This window comes from Macaca nemestrina, chromosome X (assembly GCF_043159975.1).
Source record: "Macaca nemestrina isolate mMacNem1 chromosome X, mMacNem.hap1, whole genome shotgun sequence".
NCBI lineage: Eukaryota > Metazoa > Chordata > Mammalia > Primates > Cercopithecidae > Macaca > Macaca nemestrina.
In genome coordinates, this window is record NC_092145.1 from 32,990,885 (window position 1) to 33,002,044 (window position 11,160).

Sequence of the window (11,160 nt, forward strand, 5' to 3'; positions counted from 1 at the left end):
TTAATATGAACTAAGTTGTTACTATAAAGAATGCTAATTGTAATCTCAAGAGCAACCACTAAGAAAATAATAAAAAATACATAATTTAAAAAGCAAAGGAATTAAAATGGTACACTAGAAAATATCTATTTGACACAGAAGATAAGAGTAATGAAGAAGGAGAGAAACTGAGAAGGACATCAGACAGACATATAAAAAACAAATAGCAAATGGCAGCCATAAATTCTACCTCATTAGTAATTGTCTTACATGTACATGAATTAAGCACTCCAAATAAAAGGCAGACCTTAGCAGAATGGGAAGAAAACATGAGTTAACTGTATGATGTCTGTAATAGACACATTTAGATTCAAAAACACAAGTAGATTGAAGATAAAGGAATGGAAATATATACCAGGAAAATAGTAATAGAAGAGAGCTGGAATGACTATACTAATATAGACAAAATGAACTTGAAAAGAATTGTTAGTAGAGACAAAGGGTATTTTGGAATGATAAAAAGGTCAATCCATTAAAAAGATAAAATAATTATGAACATATGTGCACCTAACAACAAAGCTCCAAAATACATGAATCAAAAACAGAGAATTGATGGAGGAAACAGATGGGTTAACAACAGTAGTCTGAGACTTCAATGTCCCACCTTCAATAATGGATAAAACAACTATGCAGAAGATCAAAAAGTAAATAGAAAACTTGAACAACTTATCAGTCAACTGGATCTAAGAGAAATTCATAAATCACTGCTTAACAAGAACAGAATGTGCATTCTTCTCAAGTATACATGGAACATTCTTGAATATAGAGCATATGTTAGGTCATAAAACAAGTTATAATGCATTTAAAAGGTTGAAATTATATGACGTGTCTTCTTTGACAATGATGGAATTAAATTAGAAATCAACAACAAAGGACATTTGACAAATTTGCAAATATGTAGAAATGTAAAAACACATTTGTAAATAACCAATGAATTAAAGAAAAAAAATCATAGAAGAAATTGGGCTTTACTTAAAAATAAATGGAAATGAAAGCACAACATATCAAAACTTACAGGATGCAGTGAAAGCAATGGTTAGAGGGAAATTTATGGCTGTAAATACCAATATTAAAAAAAAGTAAGACCTCAGTAACCTATCTTGACAATTTGAGTAAATAAAAAATAAGAGCAAACTAAACTTAAAGCAAGCAAAATGAAAGAAATAATAAAGATTATAGCAGAAATAAATAAAATAAAAAGTAAAAAAATAGAGAAAATCAAAATCAACAAAAGTTGATTTTTTGAAGAGATAAAATTGACAAACTTTTAATAAGAATAATCAAGAGTATGCTAAGAATTAAATAGGTTACTTATATGAAGCACGGAAAAAAAAAATCCTGGCTCCTGGTAAAGGATATATACATAAATATTGTTCAAGTTTGACAAATCCTTACTGTTGGCTTGGGCATCATAAAGGGTATTACAGAATGGAAAATTGAGAAAAATACATTAATATAATATCTCTGAGAGTTTGAACTAAGCTCTTTGTATAGGAGTTCTGTATTGGTTGCCACTTAGTAAATCTCCTAGACTTCTTAAACTGTGGAAAATCTGCCTTCCTCTTCCCCATCATTCAAGAGATATGTTTGTTACCTCTTTTCCACCAGGAAATATTAGATCCCTAGCCCCTTTATGAGTATGCTTCCCAAAATAATTCCTGTTGTCAGTTGGAATTTCTTGACACTTCAAGATGTGCTCCACTCCTTACTCTCAAGGTTTGGCCTTTAGGATCTCTCTCCAAGAAAATCCATTAGAACAAAAGTAACGTGATAAGAAAATAAATATTTTTTTCAAACATAGTGTTATTTCAGATGCCAAATAGCTTAGTTGCATTAATGGTTTTTTCTTTTTTTTTTCTTTTTTTTTTTACTTTTCATTAAAGCTACTAGATAGTTGGGAGGTGTAGAAACTACCAAATCAGGGATCTGCAAGAAAGTTGCTTTATGTCTTTTCAAATAAATGTTCAAACAGGATTTGACATATAATTTTTTTTTTTTTTTTTTTTTTTTTTTTTTTTTTTTTTTTTTTTTTTAGCAGGGAGTGACAAAGAAAAGATGCAGCTGGCCTTTAGACCATGTTTCAGGTCTGATAACTGTAGAATGAAAGAGGTAATGAAGGAGAAAGAGACTCAGATTAAAGAACATTTTCAAGAATGGATTGGTCAGGCTGAAGGAAGATGTTGGACCAAAGTCATTTGACAGAAGTCCCATCTTGTCAGAATAAGCTTACATTAGTACCTCTACTATGCTCAGTCATTTTCAGCAAGCAGACAGAAAGAAGTGTGGTTTTGGCCTAAGTACTGTGGTGACTCCATTGAGCAACAGCTGGGGCTGGGAGCCCATTATGCCTCCCACAGAAGGAGCTCTAAGCAATGCACTTTTATGGCCACCCCTGGCTAAAAAAACCCATCATGTTATAAAATTCATTTTTAAAGGAAACTGCTTTTTTAAAAATTGGGGGAAATGTCCATGAACTAATATGTCTGATTAAAAGTTAGAGCCTATATTTGTTTTTGTTTGTTTGTTTGTTTGTTTTGGTTAGGGCAGTGGAACTATTTTAGAAGTGTCAACATATTTCTAAAAAATAATCAGGTTTAATGAGAGTCAGTGCCTAGAAAGGAACAAAGGGCAACAGTTTTCTTAAGGAGAAAAATATTACCACCAATACAGATATAAATGATCTTCCATTTGAAATAACAATACTGTGGAATAATAAAAGATAAATATAGAGGAACAATTATCCATGAAAACTTCCAAGACAAAGAAGATTCTCATTAAATTTGGGCCCTGGATCATTTCCTTCCCTAGAGGCACATGAATGAATATGAATATCTTGACTCTAAAGCACTTAACCTTTGAGGTGTCACTGGAACAAAGATCAGCTAAGTAAGATGAGAGATGAGGTTTCAATTTTCTGAGCTCTTCTGAATTTGTCTTTCTATATGATTAATGCTTGAGCTTTTCTTTTCACTCTTTTGATTCCGTTCCTTTCTTGATTTCTTTGATTTCCGTTTCCATTTTTCATTCCGTCTTCATTTTCTTGATTTCCATTCCTTCCTTTCTTTGGTGAAGGCAAGTTTCCCTAAGAATATCTGTATAATCTCAGATCATGGAAGCAGTTATTTTTAAAGAAACACTTAGGATAATGTCATTATACATTAGTCAACATAACCTATGTTTATTAACAAATCTTAATAACTTAATAAAACAAAAAATTTATCATTTATGCCACATGTCTAATGTAGGTTATTGTATGGCTTTGCTCCCCGTCAGTAACTCAGGAATCCAGGTTGATGGAGGCTCCATCAATACAGAAACATTGGTCTTTTCGATTGCGCTGGCGGAGCTTGCAGTGAGCCGAGATCGCGCCACTGCACTCCTGCCTGGGCGACAGAGCGAGACTCCATCTCAAAAAAAAAAAAAAAAAAAAAAAAAAAAAGAGTTTCTCAATAGAAATTAAATGCCTCAGGATTGAAGTAAACATCCATTGTCCTGAACAAATCATATATCTCTGTTTCACTATAGAGATCTAAGAAGTATGGTAGATCTCGTCGATATTTGGAAAGCTGTAGATACGTATGCTACAGTGAACTTGTGGCATGAAATATCCCTTTGATCCTTTCTTCCTAAACATAGAACATATTAATTCCCTCCTCAATCAAACTATTCCCAATTTCTATAAAGTTGTTCTATCATGTTTAAAACCGAGGGTCCCAGTGATGTGGAACTTTTTTATTGTAAAAACGTATTAAAAATGTATCATCATAAACATTTTTAAGTGTAGAGTTCAGTAATGATAATTATATTTACATTGTTGTGAAACAGATCTTTAGAAATACTTCACCTTGCAAATCTCAAACTTCATATCCATTAAACAACTTTCCTTTTCCTTATTGCCCCAGCTCCTGGTACCCAACATTCTACTTTCGTTTCCATTAATTTGACTAGTTTAGATACTTCATGTAAGTGGAATCATGCAGTATTTGCCTTTTGTGACTGACTTTTTCACTTAGCATAATGTCCTTGTGGTTCACCCATATCGTAGTATATGACAGAATTTCCTTCCTTTTTAAGGCTGAGTGATTATATATAACATATTTTACTTATCTATTCATCTGTCTATGAGTAACTGGGTTGCTTTCACCGCTTGGCTATTGTGAATAATGTTGCTTTGAACATCAGTGTGCAAATATCTCTTCAGCGCCCTGCTTTCAATTCTTTTGGGTACATATCCAGAAGTGGGATTGCTCGATCATATGGTAGTTCTATTTTTAATTTTTTTTAGAACTTCTATTCTGTTTTCCATCACAGTGCTTACACCATTTAATAATCCTATCAACAGTGCACAAGGACTCCAATTTCTCTATATTCTTAGCAACGCTTGTCTTTAGGTTTTTTGATAGTAGCAATTCTAACAGGTGTGAAGTGATAGCTCATTGTGGTTTTGATTTTCATTTTCCTGATGATTAGTGACTTGAATATCTTTTCATGTACCTGTTGGCCATTTGTATGTCTTCTTTGAAAAAAAAGTCTATTAAGTCTACCTCATTTTTAAATCAGGTTGTTAGTATTTTGCTATTGAGTTTTTGTTTTGTTTTGTTTTTTGTTTTTGAGACAGTGTCTCACTCTGTCACCCATGCAGGAGTGCAGTGGTGTGACCTCGGCTCACTGCAACCTCCGCCTCCCAGGTTCAAGTGATTCTCCTATCTCAACCTCCTGAGTAACAGGGACTACAGGCATGTACCACCATGCCCAGCTAATTTTTGTATTTTTTAGTAGAAATGGAGTTTCACCATGTTGGCCAGTCTGGTCTTGAACTCCTGACCTCAAATGATCCACCCACCTCAGCCTTCCATAGTGCTGGGATTACAGGCATGAGCCACCATGCCTGGCCAGCTATTGAGTTTTAAGTGTTTTTTTTTTTTTTCTTTCCTTCCTTCCTTCCTTCCTTCCTTCCTTCCTTCCTTCCTTCCTTCCTTCCTTCCTTCCTTCCTTCCTTCCTTCCTTCCTTCCTTCCTTCCTTCCTTTCTTTCTTTCTTTCTTTCTTTCTTTCTTTCTTTCTTTCTTTCTCTCTCTTTCTTTCTCTCTTTCTCTCTTTCTCTCTCTCTTTCTTTCTCTCTCTCTCTTTCTCTCTTTCTCTCTCTCTCTCTCTCTTTCTCTCTCTTTTTCTCTCTCTTTCTCACTTTCTCTCTCTTTCTCTCTCTCTTTCTTTCTTTCTTTCTTTCTTGCTCTTCTTGCTCTTCTTTCCTTCTTCTAGTTGTTGCCCAGGCTGGAGTGCAATGTCATGATCATACCTCACTCCAGCCTCAAATTCCTGGGACCAAGGGATCCTCCTACCTCAGCCTCCTGAGGAGCTAGGACTACTGGTGCATGCAACCATGCCTAGCTAATTTTTTTTTTCTTTTAGAGACAGGGTCTCACTATGTTGTGCAGGCTGGTCTTGAACTCCTGGACTCAAATAATCCTCCCACCTCAGCCTCCCAAAGTTCCGGGATTACAAGCATGAGTCACCACACCTGTCCTGGTGTTTCTTATATATTTTGGATGTTAACCCCTCATCCGCTATATGGCTTGCAAATATTTTCTCCCATTCGACAGATTGCCTTTTCCCTCTGTTGAGTGAGGTGATATCTCATTGTGGTTTTGATTTGCATTTCTCAATTAGCAATGCTGAGCATCTTTTCCTATTCTTGGTAGTGCATCATCTTTAGAGAAATGTCTATTCAAGTACTTTGTCCGTTTTTTAGTTAGGCTATTTGATTTTGTTTAGCTGTAGGAGTTCTTTTTATATTCTGGATGTTAACCCTTATTAGATATATAATTTATAAATTTTTTCCTATTGTATAGTTGCCACTTCACTCTGTTGATTTTTTTCCTTTGCTGTGCAGAAACTTTTTAGTTTGACAAAATCCCACTTATCTATTTTTGCTTTTGTTGCCTATGCTCTTGATGAAATTCATGAAATCATTGCCATGTCCTACGTCATAAAGATTCTCCCCTATGTTTTGTTCTGAGAGTTTTATAGTTTTAGATCTTATGTTTAGGACTTTATTCCATTTTGAGTTATTTTTTGTCATTCTTGTGCATGTGGATGATACCTTTTTTTACACTCTTTGATAAAGATACTGCACTTTACCCATTAAATAATTTTGAGACCCTTGTTGAAGATCATTTGGCAGTGTTGATTGAAAAAAAAAGCCAAACTCTAAATATTTGAAGAGATTTACTCTGAGCCAAATGTGAGGACCATGACCCATGTCACAGCCTCAGGAGGTCCTAAGAATATCTGCCCCAGGTGGTTGACTTACAGCTTGATTTTAAACATTTCAGGAGGACAGAAGTTACAGCCAGACTACCTGGATATGGTGCCAGATCTCACAGGCTGAGGGCTTAGCTCCACAAGACTTCCCCTCCACATGTTCAGCAACCCAAAAGCTCATCAAATCTTGTTGTGCAAGCATTGTTATAGAACTTGATCCACAGCACTCCTTCACATCCCAGAAGTTAGTGGTTGTGAATGAAAAGCCTAACCCTCTAACCCTCTAATCATTTGGTCTTTCTGGTGACTGGCCTCATCCTGAGACTATCCAAGGGACCCATCCTAAGTAACTTCATTATCATAAACTCCAGAGTTATCAAAGGGGCTTATTATGAATAACAAAACATAATCCTATCACTCTGGAAGTTCCAGGAGTTTTAGGAGTTCTATGATAGGAACCAGGAACAAAGACCAAATACATTTTACATTATACTACAGGGCACCCCCTGATTTTGACTATGGATCTCTTCTAATACAAGGATCATAGTGACAAAAAGATATTGACACATTCCTACTGCTCTATTCAGTCATTAATAATTCATCTAGTCCTTTATTATATGTATGAAAATGTCTCCCAGAGTAAATTAACTCAGGTTTACAGACTTCATTCGATCTTGTCAGGTTTCAAATGCAACAAACGTAGCTTCACAATTTCAGGCATCTGGTATAATTGAGCTAAGAGATAATATTGTCTATTCTTCTGAGCCTCTTCTGAGGTATTAATATAATATTGGATTTTCCTCATTATTTAACTCATTTTTAATTTTTTAATCCTCAGCTATTATTCCTCTTTCTATTCATTAATACCCAAAATAATACCCTTAATGAAAAGTACATTAAGTTCAGCCACTGTGCTGGTCTAGATTGCAGGCAACAATATTAGTTTGGCAAGAATCTCTCCCTCAGTCCACTCTCATTCATATAAGGTAGGGTTGCATAAATACAGAACTAGTGAGCTATCTTGACCACTAGGCAGTACAGTTGCATTTACTCTTAATCCCCCTTTTTTTTTTCTGGACAGGTTAAAGACCCAACCCACCCCAACAGGCTCTTTGTAATTCTGACATAAAGATTTAAAAAGATGGGTACAGCTCCTTTGTTTGGAATCAACCATTTTTCTGACTATTGTAGCTACTGCTTTGGTCCTGTGGCCACTGCCTCAGTGAGAAAAAGGAAAGTTAAGCAGATGTAGGGAATAAAGAAAGAAAAATAAAGTGTAGTCATCATACTGTCATCCTCCCTCCTTCTCCAGGGGGAAAACAGGATAATTTATCTACTGGAGACACTCCCTTTGCCTTCCTTATGTTGTGTGTGAGCTCACACTCATGAAAACATGTAAGCCAGTCTTTCAGGCTTATATTTCCCATCTTAAATAACCAGTGTTTCAATTGCCCACTCTAATTTTTTGTCAAACTATTATTTTGAGGCAGACAAGTCTCTGCCCATGTGAGACATTATGGACTATATAGTATGTTACTTGAATAAATATAACTTGGAAGTTCAAATTGGTGCAATATCTTCTATTTCAGTTCTGTTACAACATTCTGAACATTTTTGTCTTCTACCAGGTAAGCAAATCCCAGTCCAGATTCACTGTCTATTTCTGTTAAGACCCATTTGTAGCCTGCCAGGGCTACAAGCATCAGTCTCACTTGCCAGCTATGTTCAAAGTCTTCCAACAAGGGACTCTGCCACATAATCATCTGAGGTATCTATCTCTTTTGCTGGCAGATAGAAAAGTTTTCATTGACAATTTGTACCTCAGAGGCTATAAGATGAATATATGTAGATTCAGCTTATTTCTGCATAGCTGTAGGACTCTCATATCCACTTATTTCATGGACCCAGATGGCCACCTCAAGCAAGCACATGGGGATATCTCTTTGTTGATTCCAATCATCTTCCATACCTGGAAGGGAGTTCTGATGGACATTGATATGTCCTACTTTAGTACACTCTTCAGATTTTTGGCCTATCCCTGTATGTCATCCCTTTAATAGGCCAGGTTTCCATTTCCCTCCTCCCTAAATATGTGTCCAGGCCATTGGCCACTGTCCATGAGTAAGTAAAAACCCAAATACAGGGGCTTTTTACCACTGTTCAATTCTTCCATTACTGATAGGAAGACAGCATAAAGTTCAGCTCATTGAGTAGATTTCTTACCTTCTTCAATCAGAGTGGTGGCCTTCCAAGCAGAATGTTGTCCATTCATCTTAAAATTGCCGTCCAAAAACCAAATAGCTCTTTGTTGGTCAGTGGAGAGCTGTCATTCCAGATTCCATCCTAGGGGAAAAGAGGCTCCCTGCTTTTGAGTATCTTCTCCTTGCATTCTCCAGGTCACACGATCCTGTATAAACTATTTTATTATGGAATTCTTTTGGGCACTGTCATCTCCATTAGAGTGTTCATCTGACATCATTCAAGACATCATGGGTATTTTAAGTTTCAAGATTATTTTATGTTCTTTATTCGTTGAGGCAGTCTCAAAGCTCAACAGCAAGTCCATAATTACCTTTCTGATGGAAATTCTCTAGTCCATAATTCCAGTAGATGTCACTGGGAAGCACTCACAGGCTTTTACCATAAGCCCCAGTATACATTCCATACAGGGTTATCACACAGACTATTGTTCATACTGCCATTCCAGCTTCTACTCTATATTGTTTGGGCTTGGATAATCTTACTGATTCCCATTTAACTTGTTCAATTATTACTTGAAGGGCAGGTTTACATGTCTTCTGTTTTATGATACTAAGTAGGGGAAACATTCCACAGTAAGATACAATATCTATCCCATAATACCATTAGGTAAAAGTGACAACCACTTCACATAAAGCCAGTTCAACATATCAATTTTCCTACAAACATTTACCTTAATTCTATCAATCCTTACATTCATGACTATAGCCTTCATGAGGATTTTATCATCAGTTTTTGTTTTACAATACTAGGCAGAGGAAGTATCCCCCAGCTAGATATAACATTCAAATAAAACATTCAGGTAAAGGAGACACAACTTCTTTACATAAAGCAATAAAACCTTCCAACTTTCTTAATCCTAGCAGCATGCATATTTTTATGTTCTCTCAATCTAATTATAGCTCAAGTCAGATCTTCACCAATGGGTTTTGGTACCACAGTGCATGGAGCATCTGTATCAAGGAGTTCTAGAAACTTCCCTAAGAAAAAAAATCCTCAAAAAACAAATAACAGCGACAACAACAACAACAACAAAGAAACTTCTCTTCTCCAACTCCTGATTTTTTTTTAACCTACTTTAGTAGGTAAAAAGCTACCTACCTCTTGCAGGTAAAAAAGGTATTTGATTTTTTTCTACCTACTCTTGTGCAAAAAGCGTTGGGTCTCCAGCAGGGAATTGAGCCAAGAGACTCCGGCCCTTTTGTCAATTGTTATCTTAATTAATCTGCCTCACTATTGTCCCAGGCAATTCAGATCAGATCCGGTCTCTTAGGCTCCGTTCATTTTTCTTTGTTCCTTTTGGTTCTCCTCCTCAAGATGGATAATTTCGATTGATCTGTCTTCACATTCACTGATTCTTTCTTCTACCTACCAACACCTGTTATTAAAATCTTCTAATAAAATTTCCATATCATCACTTATATTTTTAAGGTCCAGAATTTCTATTTGCTTAAAAAAAAAAAATTCAATCTTTAACAGCATTCTCTATTTCTGGAGACGTCATTTTCCTGGTTTTCTTTAGGTCTTTTTCCATGGTTTCCTTTACTTCTGAGGATATTTAACATAATTGACTTAAAATATGTGTACAATAAGTACAATAGATATGTTTTTTTAAAAGACAGTTTATGTTAATTTCCTTTTTTCATATGAGTAAGCCATATTTTCTTTTTTAAAAAAATTGGCTCATATTTTTTGTTGAAAATTGGACATTTTGCATAATGTGGCAACTGTGGATATCAAATTCTTCCCCCTGCTAAGAGTTTTTGTTATTGTTGCTTGCTGCGGGTTGTAGCAGTTTGATTAGTGACTTTTCTGAACTATTTTTGTATAGACCATATTCATTGTTCTGTGTGGTCTCTGCAATCTTTGTACTTTTAGCTTGTGATCATCTAGTTATTTGAAAAGTTCCTTTAAATGCCTGGAGTCAGACAAAAGTAAGAAAATGAAAAACAATCACCACATTTTTGCAGATTGGTTCTATGTTAAAGCACTCTTTCAATATTATTTATAATTCTGCTTTAGCCTTCAACTTTTGGTTTTGCTGAGCTGAAGATCAGCTGGTAGTAAAGTCTAAGTTTTTACCAGTTCTTTTCCCAGCATGCATGTAACCACACAGTGGGTTCACTTTGCTTGCTACTTGGAGCCGACTTATCAAGACAGGGGAATTGTAATAGAGCAAGAGTAATTCATGCAGCGCCAGCTGTGCGGAGACCGGAGTTTTATTAGAGTTTATTACTCTAATCAGTCTCCAGAGCATTCGGTGATGAGAGTTAAGGACAACTCAGTTGGTGGGGGGAGGCCAGTGAGCCAGAAGTGTTGACTGGTTAGGTAGGAGATGAAATCATAGGGAATTGAAGCTGTCTTCTTGTGCTGAGTCAGTTCCTGGGTGGGGGCCAAAAGACTAGATGAACCAGTTAATAGATCTGGTTGGTGCCACTTGATACATCAAATGCAAGGTTTGTGAAATATCTCAAGCACTGATCTTAAGAGCAGTTTAGGGAGGGTCAGAATCTTGTAGCCTCCAGGTGTATGACTCCTAAACCATAATTTCCAACCTTCTGGCTAATTTGTTAGTCCTACAAAGGCAGTCTAGTCCTCAGGCA